Below are 14,674 nucleotides of genomic sequence, written 5' to 3'. Positions count from 1 at the left end.
CCCATCTGCAGCTGCTGGGGTTGGGAGATGCTGGGGCAGGGTTTCCAGGGCCCCCTTGCAGTTGCTGCCTCCCCTTTTCTGCCAGATGAGGCAGAAGTCAAGTTTTGCTACAATTCTCCAGCTTTCTCTTTTCTTTCTCTGATCTGAGATGACCAGGACATAGAGGGGCCTTGACTATGACGATCTTAATCTGTCAACTGCTTTTAAACCTTTTTCAACTTTTATAAGATTTCATCCTTATTTTAGCTTAATAGAAATTCTACAGGCTGGTTTCTCAGAAACTACCAAAATGTTTCAGGACGGGACCTACCCCATGGTCTCAGGAGCTCTTACCTGCAATCTTAACATCCCTCATTGCCAATCTCCTTAATGACCGATAGCAAAAGCTCCAGAATCTGCTTAGGTGGTTTTTTGTTTGTTTGTTTGTTTTTTAGCAGTTCCACAACTTTAGTTATCTAGCTTTTTATCTGTAGCCCCAACTTCATCAGTGCTGGGATCACAGAAGGCTTTGGAGTTTTGTTTTGTTTGTTAATCTAATATGGGAGATTGTGATGCAATTAGATCTTTCCCAATGTTCTTTCTAACTAAACCCCGGGGACAAAATGGATTTAAAAGCAACTTCTTAGAAACAAAAAAAAATGTAGAAATTTATTCCAATGCTGGTTAAATGGTTAAATAAACAAAGACTGGGTCCTACCAAATGCATCCTATCATATAAATATTGCCTTAATACCTAACATGGGCAGAGTCCATACAGAAACAAAAGTAGAGACCAAATTCTATAATGAATATTGGTGCAAAAATTTCAAACCACCAAAATACAAAACCTATTCCTATGCAAAACCCAAGAAACACTGGCATAAATGGGGCAATCCTAAAACCAGGAAGTAGAATTTGTCTAAAATAAAGAACTAGTGTTATACCTAATGCAGACAAGAGAGATGAGTTTGCAATAAAAACAGAAGTAAAGAGAGGATATGAAAAGGATAATCTCTGAACCAGTTAATAGTGGTAACATGGATTTACTTTAATATCACATTTGAAGTTTCCTTTCCTTTTGAAGACCTAAGCTAGCATAAATATCCTTGAAGCCTTATTTTCCAATTAGATTTACTGAATGAATCTTTTAATAAGATTTAATAGTAGATAAGGTAGAATGAGCCTAAATATATCTTAAAAGAAATGAAATAAAATAACCATCTTTTAGTAAGTTACTCCTTTTTCAGTGAGCTAGACCGATCCAGAGCAAAAATCCTTAAAGAAACACTGAAGGAGACCTTTCAAAAAAGTTTTCAGAATGGTAAAGTTCTAAGCCAAGGAAGTATTGAATTGAACAATTATCTCACCCTAAAATCTCCTCATTCCACCCTGACCTGCCCAGCAGCTGACTACTGTCAGTCTCCCTAGACCTCTGTAAAACTGAGGAATCTGCATCAGGAAGAGTTCCTTTTTTCTGTTATAAAATGAGCTCTGTGACCTTCCAATTTATCATACACCACTGAGGTTTTGGCTGACCTTATTTAATGGTAATTTGATCTTGGTATTTAAATAATTTTTGACAAGAATCAAATATTTTCTTTTGGAGACATAACAGATATTCACGCTCATCACTACTATTCCATACTGTACCAGAAGTGCTTGCCATAGCCGTCACTCAAAAGCAAAGAAATGGAAATTATAAACAGCAAAGAGGCAAACAATAAATAAAACAATGTTTTTTACAGATGATATGATTGTTTACTTAGAGAACTCGACAGAATCAATTAAAACTTAAATGAAGTTTTTACTAACATCAGCAAGACAGGAGAGAGTAAATAAACTCAAACAAGTTATCAGTATCATATAAATTATCAATAAAATCCAGCAGAAAGAAGAATTCCATTGAAATTACGTATAGTATGAAATATCTAGAAGTCAACCTGCCAAAACATAGATAGCAACTCAGTGAACACAGGTCACTTTTTACACAAATAACAGCAGCTCTAGTTAAGTGGAGAAATATCAATTACTCATCGCCAGGCCAAAAATAATAATGCTGCCTATGTTAATTAGTGAACACAATGAAATACGAATCAAAATAACAGAGAATTTCTTGAGAACATTAAAAAAGGATAACAAAATTCGTCTGGACAAACAAAAATTAAGACTATCAAGGAAATGAATGGGAAAATAGGGAAGGAAAGGACCTAGCAGTGCCAGATAATAAAACTACACTAGCAAGCCCGTATGATTAAAAATGTATTATTGAGTAAGAAACAGAAAGACTGACCATAGGAACAGATTGGGTATACAGCATGCAGGAGCAAAAGAGCACATCATCCATTTCTTTGACAAAGCTAATAATCCCAGCTATGGGAAAATTCACAATTCAATAAAAGCCACTGGGAAAATTGACAAGTAGTCTAACAGAATCTGAGGTTGGAAAAAGGTTTCACAGGAAACACAAAAGTGAAGCTGGAAATGGGTATATTCCTTGGATGTATGGGCTAACATCATAAACAGAGAAGCCCAGAAGATGGGAAAGAAATCATGACCAAGCAAACGACAGACACGTTCAAAAGAAGCTAAATGGACACTCTGGCTGACATAAAATTAAAAAGCTTTTCCACAAACAAAATCAATGCAGCTAAGACTAAAAGGGAAGTGAGAAGTTGAGGGGAGAAAGCAGCATAGTCCTTAACTTTTTTCAGTGAACCATTGTGCAGATATTTTACATAATGTGAATTTACCCATGGATGTGTAAAAAGCCAGAAGGGAGGCAGGAAGGAGACTGTGCCCCTGTGAAGCCAGCACATGGGCCAATGACACATAAAGTCTGGATGTACAGAATCAAGAGCAGGAGGAACACTTTCTTGCAGGGGCCAGCCCCAGGACAGCCTGTCTGGAACTGAAAGGAAGAACATGCCAGGAGGCACGGACATGGAATCCTGTGGCATGGGACAGACGTGGTGCTCCAATGATGGACAAAACATCCAAATGCAGGGGCCAGACTCTCAGGTGGGCGGGTGCATTGAACGCAAGTTGTCCTGCATCAGTACTGGAGGTCTTAAGGCAAGCCCGGATCCATCAGTGGTGGTGGCTGTCTCTCTGCAGATCTATTCTTCTGCCTTCTGCTACAGAGGGTTTTTAAAGGTTTGGGAGGGCCACAGAGTACCGAATTGAAGGGGAGGAGCAGACCGAGATCCCAGTATGGTTTGGGAGAATTCCTTGCATAAAATCCAATTTGCATAATGTGAATTAAAATGAAGCAACATCTGTCTGTAGTCCATTCTGCTCCTATTGAGTTTTCTATAGAGCTCTTTTAAATGTATGATTTCTAAATCATCTAAGTTTTATTATTCTCCTTGACTACTTTTTTATATATTTCATGGTTGTATTAGGCTAGGTCACACAGGAAAAGTTGAGGTGCCCTGCCATTATAGTTTTATTATCTATTTCTTCCTGTAATGCGTATAACTTTTTCTTTAAAATTTTGAATCCTATGCCCTTGTGCACATATCTCTTTTCTGACACCATTGACTGTGGTTCCCCTAAACAAGAATTAGCCGGCATGCCAATTTACCCTTTCAGTGAGGCCGAATTTTACTCGGCATTTTTTCTGACATCATCATTGCTTCCCTTATGTTTTATCCTTCATATGAGATATAACAGTTTCTGCTTCAGCCCTCTAATTTCACTCTGGTTCTCTCTTTCTTTCCAATGTTTCTTTTCAAAATACAAAAAAGAAGAAACAAGCATAGTCTGGAAGTTCTGGTTTCTAATTCATTTTACTGCCCACTTGCATTTAGCAGTGAGTTCATCTCATTAACACAGTCATGATGTATTTGCTTCTGTTTTTCCTTCTCTCTTTTTATCCCATTCCCCCACTAGTTTCTATTTTATACATGACCACGCCATACTTTTATCTGCCCAAAGTTTGTCACCACTTTTTCCTTCTCCTCTCCCATTTCTCTACTTACCTTTAGGGTAAAATAGATTTTTTTGACCCACGGAAGAAGTACATATAAATACAGATATAGATACTTCCCCACTTTGAACCAATTTAGATGGGAGGGAGGTTCAAGGATTGGTCACTCCCCTCATCATCATTTTCCACTCCAAGGCAAAACCTCTTCCCTGAATGCTTATTTTATGAGATCATTTCCTCCATTATTTCTCTCCCTTCTACCATCTGCCAGGGCATCCTTATTTCTCACCTATCTATTTTGCATCATCCCCATCCAGACGGTTCACTTCCAAAACCTCTTTCTAGTTTGAATGCTTCTACCTGCCTAGTAAAGATAAAACTCATAGGAGACAGGGTTATCGTCTTCCCTTCTAGAAGAGGACACAGGGTATCAGTAACGAGTCACTTGAGGGGTCTCTATCATATTTACCTTTGAATGTTGCTTTTGAGTCTTCAATGTGAGACTCACATTTTCTCCTCAGCTCTTGTCTTTTCATCAGGAATGCTTCAGCGGCCTCTATTGCATTCAATGTCCAATTTTTCTCTTGCCGTGCTTCCCCAGAGAGGAAGCCCGTAGTGAGTGGAGTGTTCCCAGAACGAGTGTCTTCTGCCACAAAGATGTTGTCCGCTGAGTGATGTCCGTCTAGATGTGTTTCCATAGAGAGCAATCCCGAAGTAAGCGGTGTAAGACAGAAACTGGAAAGCCTCTGGGCAAAGGAACCGACCTTTATCAAGGGAAACAAGGTGAGGTCTCAGACCGTGCTGGACGGACCATAGAGCCCACCTTTGTTTCTCTCAAAGGTTGGTTTCTTTGTCCAGAAGTCCTTCCCAGTCTCTCTCTTACACCAGAATGTTGCCAGAGAGAGTGTCTTCTACCTCCATTGTCTTTGCCTCTGAGTTCTGAGAGTAGAGTAGGTGCGTATCTCCGAGAGGATTGTAATTGAACGATTCTAATAGTATTTATCTTCACCCATCAGCATTTCATCTACAGAGTATTCTGACATTAAATCCACAGTGTCTTTTCCTCAGAATCTTCAGAGATTAGATGTGCTTCCCCTGAGAGGGTAGTAATTATAATGTTTTCAGAAAGACTGTCTCCATCCACAAGTGTTTTTTGTGTTCTCAGTATTAGATGTGATAACATTGAAAATAAATCTGTAATAACCAGACTGTTCCAGAAAGCCTAAGTCCTACCACAAGTCTTTTCCTCTCTGCAGTATAGAGTTGTGTTGATTTTCTTTCATTCCTAAAACACAAAAGACCACTCGTCACATGGCATGACTCTCAGGAAGCAGAAGGAGAGGGAGGGAAACATGGCATACTGTGATGTAAGAAACAGGAAACCGCATGGCATATTTTTACATGAGGGGAAGAATCTAAAGGTATTAATGAAAAAGTGGGGAGGAAGAACAAAAAGGACTTTTCCTGCAGCCTCATTCCTTCCAGCTCTGCAGCTTCAGCATCCGGGCTTGGCTTGAGACCTCCAGCACTACAAGGGGAGCCTTTGGCTGGCTCTGCCACTCAGCCTCACGTCTGGCACCTGCTTGTGTGCCTCCTGTCCATCCATGCTCAGGTGCCATGTGTCTTTCCTCAGTCCACATGTTGCTTGTCCTCTCCTTTGTGGGGCGGTGGCTGGCTCCTCCTGCTGCTCCCGTCCTTCTCTTGCTCCTCAGTCCCCGGGTCCGTGTGTCCTTGGATCATCTCCCGGCCCCCTCCCTTCCCAGACGCACGACTCCCTTCCTGTCTCCCTTTCTCCCTTGAAGCCGAGTCCGGGGGTAAATTCACTTTACTCTAAAATTGCTCCACTAAAGGTTTGCCCAACAGTCCACTTACAGAAAGAGGGAACGGTGTAGAGTTGGTATAAAAAATCGATGCCTCAGTGCAAAGCAGTTTGGCAGAATTTTGATAGAAGACCAATACCTCATAGCACATAGTAAATTAAACTGTAACAGAATACATGGTTTAGCTATGACAAATGAAAGGATAAACTGGGCCTATGAAATGATGAATCACTGTAATCACTAATAAGTACCTTAGCTGAAACCTCCACCTCATTAATGTATTCATTCACTCAGCCATGGATTGACTCCTCCAATGTGGCCGGCACATACAAAGCCAGACGGGCTAAGTGACGAGCCACAAGCCCACGGACAGCATGGTCGTAGGCTCTGGAGATGCAAACACTGTTACAGACACAGTCCCTAACAAGACAAGCTTGGGTTCTGCTAAGACAGAAAATGTGTAAATGTACATGAGAAGAAACACAAATGCAAAATGCAAGGCAGTCTGGGAGCAAGGCTTACAGCAGCTTTTCAATCAAGAAAGGTTTCATGTCATGGTTGGGGCTTGAACGGTGTCTTAATTGCTAAGGATAGAGGGCCAGGTTCAAAGTCAGGAAGGCTCAAATCTTGCTTTAGACCCACGTCAGCGGCATGACCACGGTCACCCCGTCTGACCTCTTAGCGCCTCAGACTACTCTAAGAGCAGGGACGCCTTCACCTGGGGAGTCACTCTTACTGAAGGGGCAGACAGAGCAAAGAATGCTTGCCTTGGACGCTCTGCCTTGTCCTTGCCCAAGGCCACATGCTCACCAAGTGCCTGAGGCTGCCTGTGAACAGAGGTCTTCCTGACTCCCCGCCCAGTGCTCTAACCCTGAACCCCCCTCTGGAAGCCCCAGAAAACTGCTGGGAAGCCATGGTTGAGGAGGATGCCATGCAGCCAGGGAAGGAGAAAGAAAGAGCTCATTGCCAGGGCTCTGAAGTTCTGCAGGGTCTCAGTCCTTTCTGAATTCACCACCTGCCCTGAGGAAAAACGCCAGTTGTTCTGTCTGAGACAGGACCGTCCCTAGTCTTAGTGTGTGGTGGCTGCAAGGGAATGTGAGCAGGCCCTGTAATTGCACAGAGAATGCAAACTACCTTTAATGGAAAGAGGAAGAACAGTTCCAAGGAACCCCGAGTCACACTTGCTCTTGATCCCCAGTCATTCTGGCTTTTAACCTTTTGTGTCCCCCTCCCAGCAAATAGCTTACCTGGCCCGACGCATATGTGGGGATCTGTCCGTCTCCCCTTTAACAGTCTGGGGTGGTCTCGAGTGCAGGTTTTCTTCTACAACACAATTTGCCCCAGTAATCCTGAGAAACTGAGCTATACATTCCATGCTGGTGAGGGCTGCTTCTTTCTGGGGAGTCCAGCGCCTTCCCATGGGGGTGGACTACAATTTGTGCCATTCCTTGGCTGCTCTGTGTCCTTCCAAGATGGTTTCCTCTCAAATATAGACAGAAGAGACCCAGAAAACCCTCTCAGCATTGAGATTAATGAGCCCAATCTGGCACTAACACAGGGGAGAGTCTTAAAGACTTGACAAGGGTCACACAAATTGTAGGTATGGGAGGCGGGATTTGAACTCAGTTGTTTCTGATTCTCACCAGTGGACACAGAGCAGCAGGTTGGCTTATGAAGCTGTAAGGTATCTTTTCAGGGTCCCAAACACCTATGAGGCTTTAAACTCACCTTCCCTGACCCCAACAAGTCTAATCTCTCTGTCTCTCTCTCTGTCTCTCTGTCTCTCTCTCTCTCTGTCTCTGTCTCTCTCTGTGTCTCTCTCTCTGTGTCTCTTTCTGTGTCTCTCTCTGTCTCTCTGTCTCTCTCTCTCTCTCTCTCTCTCTCTCTCTCTCTCTCTCTCTGTCTCTCTCTGTCTCTCTCTTTCTGTATCTTTCTCTTTCTCTTACACACACACACACACACACACACACACACACTCACAGAAACACACAGTCACTCCTGGCTGACCTTTAATGTTCATTGCAACCAGATTTTACCTCCATTCACAGGTATAAAATTCAATCACTTGACAAATGTTGAGCATCTGTGGTGCTTCATCTTTGATGTTGGGTTTTTATGTCATGGGGTAGCTGGGGAAGGTCCCTCTGAAATGGCTCATGTTCCACATGGAGATTTTTGAATCAGCTGATTAATGGCCACACCTGGGAAGCCTAGAGGCCCAGATACAGCAGGGAAGTTGCCAGTCCTCAGGCTTCCAAGCAACAAGCCAGGGGCCAAGCCCCTTACTCTCGATTTAAGAAACTTGGGACAGTGCCCAGTATACCCCAAGAGCAGGGCTCAACTTTCAGTGTTACAACACGGTCTGGAAACCTGCACCAAAATTATCGCCTGAGTGTAGGGAGCTACTGTGCTGTCAGGGAAGATCAAACCACAACATCAGACGATCATAATGATGCCAGAACATCTACATGTGAAGCCTCAAATTGGTGTGTGGATGAATTGGTCTCAGTCCTTCTGAAAGGGCTCCAAAAGCATTTCTAAAATATGTAACAGGAGTAGAAGGAAAATGGGCAGGAGAAATGAGAGAGATTCACAAGAAAAGTTAACATTTTGTTAAAAGAAGCACCAAAAATCGGACAGACATGTACCAAACGTCAATGGAGAAAACAACCTTAAAAAGTAGGATTTGCCAGACGGCAAAGGAGGAACAAAATCCATTGAAGAAAACAACTCTTGAGGAAGAGTGTGGGAAGTAGGTCAGAACATTCAGAAAGAAAAGAAAGTTGAACCTGTGAGCTAATGCAGACAAGTGACAAACGCACAAAACTTTCAGCAGAATAAGGGTTTCCTAGGACAACCAGAGAAGTCCAGAAGAAAGACTCCCCTTTGGAGGAGTATCCCCTTAAAACATCCCCTGGAAGAAGCAGGGAGCCCTGGGTTCCAGGTGGCCTCAGGCCCAATCAAGGGGACTTTTACTTCCTGAGACAGCACTTGGGATTGGAGGCCAGGGAGAATGATAAGGAAGTCCTGGAATATCTGCTGATAAGGAATGCCAGGCCCAGCTGTGCTGTTAGGAAAGAAGGAAAAAGCCCACACCCCGGGAGGGCAGAAGCAGAGGCACAGGGCAGCTGCTGGCCGTCTTACAGGAGGGTGGAGTTCTTGGTTTTTGAGTTCCAAGTCAGAGAAGAAAACTGAAAGAAGATCCAGAGGCCGAAGCACCATCTCCCTCTCAGATCCAGGGGATGACACTATTAATTTCTTATTTAAAAAAAGAGCAACATGGCAGCCAGGGGACACAGTGGTTAGAGCACCAGCCCTAAAGTCAGGAGGACCTGAGTTCAAATGTGGCCTCAGACACTTAACACTGCCTAGCTCTGTGACCCTGGGTGAGTCACTTAACCCCAATTGCGTCGGGGGTGGGGGTGGGGAATCAGGCAAAGGGGAAAGCATTCAACTACAGAAAGAGGAAACACTGGGATTTATCAATAGAGGGGGGGAAAACTGAAGGGGAAAAGCTTTTCTTATCCCAAAGAGTTATGGTAAATGGCTACTGTCCAGAAATAATTTGTAGAAGAACTCAAAGAAGACGTTAAAAATCAAATGAGAGAGGTTGAGGAAAAACTAAAAAAATAACAAGAATCCAACCAAATCCAGAGGCTTATGGAAAGAAAGTAAACCAAATTGAAGAGGAGATCCAGAGTTTTCAAGAAGAAAGTGACTCTTTCACAGTTAGAATTTGGCAAAGGGAAGTCAGTAAAGTTATGAGAGACCAAGAAATAATAAAACAAAATATTGTCATGATGTAGGAAATGACGAAGTGATAGATTTTTAAAAATTGTAAAAAGATCTGCACTCATGAGGGATGATGTTATCTAGTTTCAGAGAAACAGAACAAACAAGCATAGTACAATCTTACATAGACGCATACAAATGTACATGTATATATGAGCATGATTATACATGTCTGGGTACATGGATTTGTATACTTATACAAATGTGTCTATGTATCTATGTACATGTATGCGTGTATTTATGTACAAATATATCAGCAGTAGCCATCTTGGGGGATGCAAAAAGTGCACAGCAGAGAACAAAAGTGAACCTAAGAAGAAGCAAACCATAGATGGTCAGTTCTGAATAAATGTGTACTATTAATTACATATGATTTTTTGAACTAGAAATCTATTATTTCATATTTTAAATGCTCTCACATTGTTTTGTGCCTATGACAATGCTTTTCCATTTTTTATCTTTCTTTTTCTATGTTTAATTTGTTTAAATAAATGAATAAATATATAAAAAAAGAAAAAAATGGAGTAGTGTTTTAGGGGAATGATTTAGGTATAGAAGACACAGTATTAAATGTCCATAATACTCTACTGTTTGAGAAATACAGAAATCCCATCTTTTTGGAAAATAATTTGCTATGTACAAAAACTTCTGGGGAAAACTGAAAAACAGTATAGCAGAAACTAGGTACAGTTCAATCCTTTACATCATGTGCCACTTGTTTGTCCAAGGGAATAGAAATTTGGTCCCATCGACCTCACAGCATGTCTTTGAGTCTGGCGGCTGGATATTTTGCTCTCCTGGCCACTTATTTATTTTATATTTTCAAAACAAACTGCGATATTGAACTCTTCTGTTCCCTCTAGTTCATTGATGATTTCTTGACACAGAGCTTAGAAAAACGAGACTTTGATAAAGCCCATTGGGATTCAGCAGGAGCTACTTGACAAATCCTTGAACCCAAGTCACTCTGGCTTTCACTGAGTGTCCAATAGAAGATGCTAGCTTAAGCCTCACTTGGTCATTGTGTGGGTTTTGATGGCTCAGACAGAGTGTAAATCACAGCTGTTTCTTCTGGCCAAAACACTGAGGTTCTTCCCTCCCCACATTATTATTTTTATTATTATTATCATTGAGTATGCAAAGTAGAGCATCTTTTGCCTCAATTCTTACATAGCCTTAAATCACTAAATTACTGTTGCCTCGTCCCAAGTGAGACATGGGAAAGGCCCTAGCTTAAACAGCCTAAGGTCTCCCCCTGCCTACGGGGCCATGGCCAGTCTGCCTGACCTAGGTCTTGCCTCTGCAGCTGACTCTGGAGTGAGGCTGGGGATCTTGCCCAGCTCTGCCTCCCCTAAATGCAATTCACTTGCAAGTCATGAGCTTCTAGATGCCATTGGTCCTCTTCCAGAAAGAAGCATGAAAACACAATGTAAACAACAAGGTAAGACCAAAATGGGTACGTGATTTAGACATAAAGGCAGATCCCGTAAGCAAATGAGGAGAGCATCCATTCTGGGATGTAATTTTGGAATCATGCAAAAAGTAACAAAAATATTCAAAGACGTTAAAACAAATAATCCATTACATAACGAGAAGGCACCAATTAAACAGTTCCCATATACTGCAAAAAACTTATAACAGCACTTTTGGTGACATCTGTGACCTGGAACAAAGTAGACTCTCTCAAGTGGGAATGGCCAGAGAAGGCACGGAAACGAATGTTGTGGGACATTACTATATTGTTATAAGGAATGGAGTGTGTTGAATACAGAGAAGCGGGAAACATCTGTGTGAAATGATGCAAAGTGACCTAGGCAAAGCCAAGAAAACAAAAATTAAAAAAAAATAAATACACACACACATACATACCTGTAATCAAAATAAATTTAAATGGAAAGAATGACAAAGCAAAACTGGCAATGACCTGTAAGAAAATGCAAAAGACTGAAAAGGATACATGAGAAGACACCATCACCTGTCCTCTTTCTGGAGGTGAGAGATCCACAGGTGTTGCACACGTGCATACCTTTTCCCAAATGTGTGAAACAGCTGAGCTCACTTTTCTTCTCCTCCCTAAAACAAAAAATGGGATTTGTTACCTGGCATGGCCCTCATGGGGAGAGGGCCGAATCCATGGGATACCCTGGTGATGAGGGAAACACTAAACATCAATAACTATTTTTGTGAAAGAGCTCAGTATCTGCAGGACATAATGAATGGAGGGAAGGAGGAAAGGAAGGGTTTAGGATTAGTGCTTATCAGGGACAGATCTCAAACTTTACTAAAAATCAGAGACTTTGAATCCAAATGTTGGTCTTGTCTGCTTTTCCTTGATGCAGTTGTCGGTTGCTTGGCAAAGCTATTGGAAGGGTTTGCCATTTCCTTCTGCAGTTCATTTGCCAAAGGAGCAAGTGAGGTAACAGGGTTAAGTGACTTGCTGAGGGTACCACAGTTAGCAAGTAGCTAAGACCAGATTTCACCTCAGGAAGATGACTCCCTCTGACCTCATGCCCTGTAGAATTCCTAGGCACCCAGGAAATAATAGGAATTTCTTGAAGACGGCCACACTGATCTTTGGGTAAGATCATGTGTGCAACCTACATCAGTAAATAAAATAAAATAACAGTGTATAAGAAATGCAAAGCGAACAGGTGGTGGGACCGAGGAGGACACACTATTGCATTTTTAATAACGGGATAAGGAAAAAGCAGTTTGCCAGAAATGTGATACCTCCTGAACACCTCACGCCAACTGACACCTTAAATTACAAACGGGTATATGAATCCTATGTAAAAGGGGAATCTACCGCAAATTAGAGGAGCAAAGAGGAAGTTCCTGTTCACTTCTATGGATCGGGAAAGAGATTACGAGAGAACAAGGAACAGAGAAAATCACAGACACTGACAGGTTCATTCTGCTTCTATAAAGTTGCCCAAAGTCCTAATGCAGAGAAAAGAGGAAGCAAAACACTTACCTGAGGAAAAGGACGTTTGTAGCAAAAATCTCTGGGGGGGGCTGCATATGCAAGATGGAGAAGAAACGCATTCCCACTTGCAGGATCAAGAATCCTTCTCCCCCAGGTCAAAGGGGAAGGAGAGAATATGTTCAGAGGAAGAAACCCAGGCTCTCACAGGCTTCTGACAAGATGCTCCCAAAGCCCTCACCCAGGACAAGGCCGCATTGAAGCAATTCCCTTCTTTCAGCCGATAAATCGTTTAAATGGAAAGGCTGAGGGACCTCTTTGTTCCACGGCAAGCGCCACGGAAACCTCCCTCTCATCACAAGCCAGTCGGACCCAGCACAAAACAATGAATGCGGCCTGGAAGTAAAAGGCCCCCTACAAAAGAGAAAATACGGGGCGGGGGAGGGGAAGAGCGCTCCCACTTTCTCCTCCCTTTCCCTGGTGCTCTGGGAGGAGACCGGCCCCACCGCGGTGACGTCATAGGACCGCCCCTTCCCGCCCCCTCCTTCTGGGAAGTCTCCTGGGTCTGGAGATGAGGCTGTGCTGGGACCGCATCCCAAGAACGGGAAATTCTTCCCGAAATGTCAAGCGTCTTTATGCCAAACTGAGAGAGAAGCCCTTTTAAGAGAAAAGATGTTAAAGGCGAATATTCTATAAAGGGAGAGATCCTGAGGAATAACATCACCCCTCCCTCTTTTTCTGAGGACTCCGTATTTTAGCTTGGATTTTAGCACGTTAAGCTCTGCCTGTGGCCGCAAACCTTTCCGTGCCCTTTGATCCCCGAGGTCAGACAGGACAAAACGATGGAGCGGAAAGCCCCGATCCCCCGGGTTGTCCGAGTTCCGAGCCTCCGGCCAGGCCTGGGCCTGCAGGGACTGGGAACAAGAGGTGGAAGCGCCCATCGGAGACCGGGGAGAGGGAGGGTCCCCAGAGGGGGCTCGCGGCCGGCCTCCGCCGCCCCCCCTCCCCCCACCCGCAGCCTCCCAGACTGAGCCCGGAGCCGGCCCGAGGCACCCGGCAGGTGCAGGCACACGCGCGCCCGCTCCCGCCCCCCCCACCTCCCCTCAGGGACACAGACGCGGCCACGCCCAGGATCTCAGCCACATTCACGCCCCCCCCCCCCCCCCAGACAAAGGTGCGGATGCTCCCGGGCCTTGTAGCCGCCCTCCCCCACACCTACCGGGCAGGAAGGAAAGCCGGGCGCGGAGGAGGGGGCTTCAGGGAAGGGCTGGGATGGGAGAGGACAAAGGGAGGGGCTGCGGCGGGAGCAGGGAGGGGGCCCCCTCACTCACTGCGGCTTAGGCGCTCAGGACCCTCGGCTCGGTCCGTCCGGAGGACGAGGGTAAGACGGGGGACGGAGGGGTCGCTGTGAGGCGGAGAGGCAGGGCCTGAGTGAGGGGCGCACAGACCCCCCGCCGCCCCGGCACATCCTCACCTCCAGACAAAGGAGACTGGCATTGAACAGAGGGTGGGAAGGGGCGGCCCTGTGACGTCACCTGCGGGGGGCTAGGCTCCTCCCAGATCGGGGGGAGGGGGGAGAGAGCGGGGTTCAGGAGAGGGGAGGGGGCGCTGGGACATTAGCCCGGAGCACTTGGGAGCCCCCCCCCTTGTCATTCCTCTGGGCCCTCCTCACCCAGCCCCGCTAGGGGGGGCCGCAGTGCCTCTCCCCCCCCCTCCCCCCCCCGAGGGCCCGGCGCTGACCAGGGTCCTGGGTCCCCGGGCCGGGCTGCGGGGCTGGGAGCGGGACGGCCGCTGAGCGCGGCTTGGGGAGGGGGGGGCGGCTCTTTTACGGAAACCGGTTGGGGGAGAACAGGAGGCGGAGGTCAAGGCGGGGGCCCGGGCTCCCCTGAAAGGAAGAGCACAAAAGCTCGGCAGCAGCTGCGAAGCCCAGGCCTTGGACGGGACTTGGATTCCTGAGAGCCCCCAGAGCAGAAGCAGAACGGGGGGGGGAAGGAGGGGGACAGGGCAGGGGGTCTGGGGGAAGGGCGGCATCGGCTCTTTTGTCCAGGCCTGAGGAGACAGGAGATCAGAACCGGTGGGAAGGGACAGAGGGCCACCCAGGTGCGCATGCGCATCTGTCCTCCTCTTTGTGCATCCTGGGCACTGAATTCTGTGTAACACAAACCTCCCAGAGCCTGGACAGGAGGAAGCCTCTTTGCGGCTCAGACTTCTCTGCCAGGTGACTTCATCCAT

At 45.2% G+C, this 14,674-nt stretch overlaps 1 long non-coding RNA gene across 4 annotated transcripts in view; it reads right to left on the bottom strand.

The window, feature by feature from the left end:
• LOC141548782 (uncharacterized) overlaps positions 1 to 14,674 on the bottom strand; it is a 90,445-nt gene that overhangs the window by 22,708 nt on the left and 53,063 nt on the right. For all 4 annotated transcript variants that reach the window (XR_012484065.1, XR_012484066.1, XR_012484063.1 and 1 more), the window contains one exon: positions 4,377 to 5,192. This is a non-coding gene — a long non-coding RNA (uncharacterized LOC141548782). The remainder of the gene's footprint in view (positions 1 to 4,376; positions 5,193 to 14,674) is intronic.

The sequence above is a fragment of the Sminthopsis crassicaudata genome, chromosome X (assembly GCF_048593235.1).
Source record: "Sminthopsis crassicaudata isolate SCR6 chromosome X, ASM4859323v1, whole genome shotgun sequence".
NCBI classification, from domain to species: domain Eukaryota; kingdom Metazoa; phylum Chordata; class Mammalia; order Dasyuromorphia; family Dasyuridae; genus Sminthopsis; species Sminthopsis crassicaudata.
This window is presented reverse-complemented; position numbering and strand designations above follow the sequence as displayed.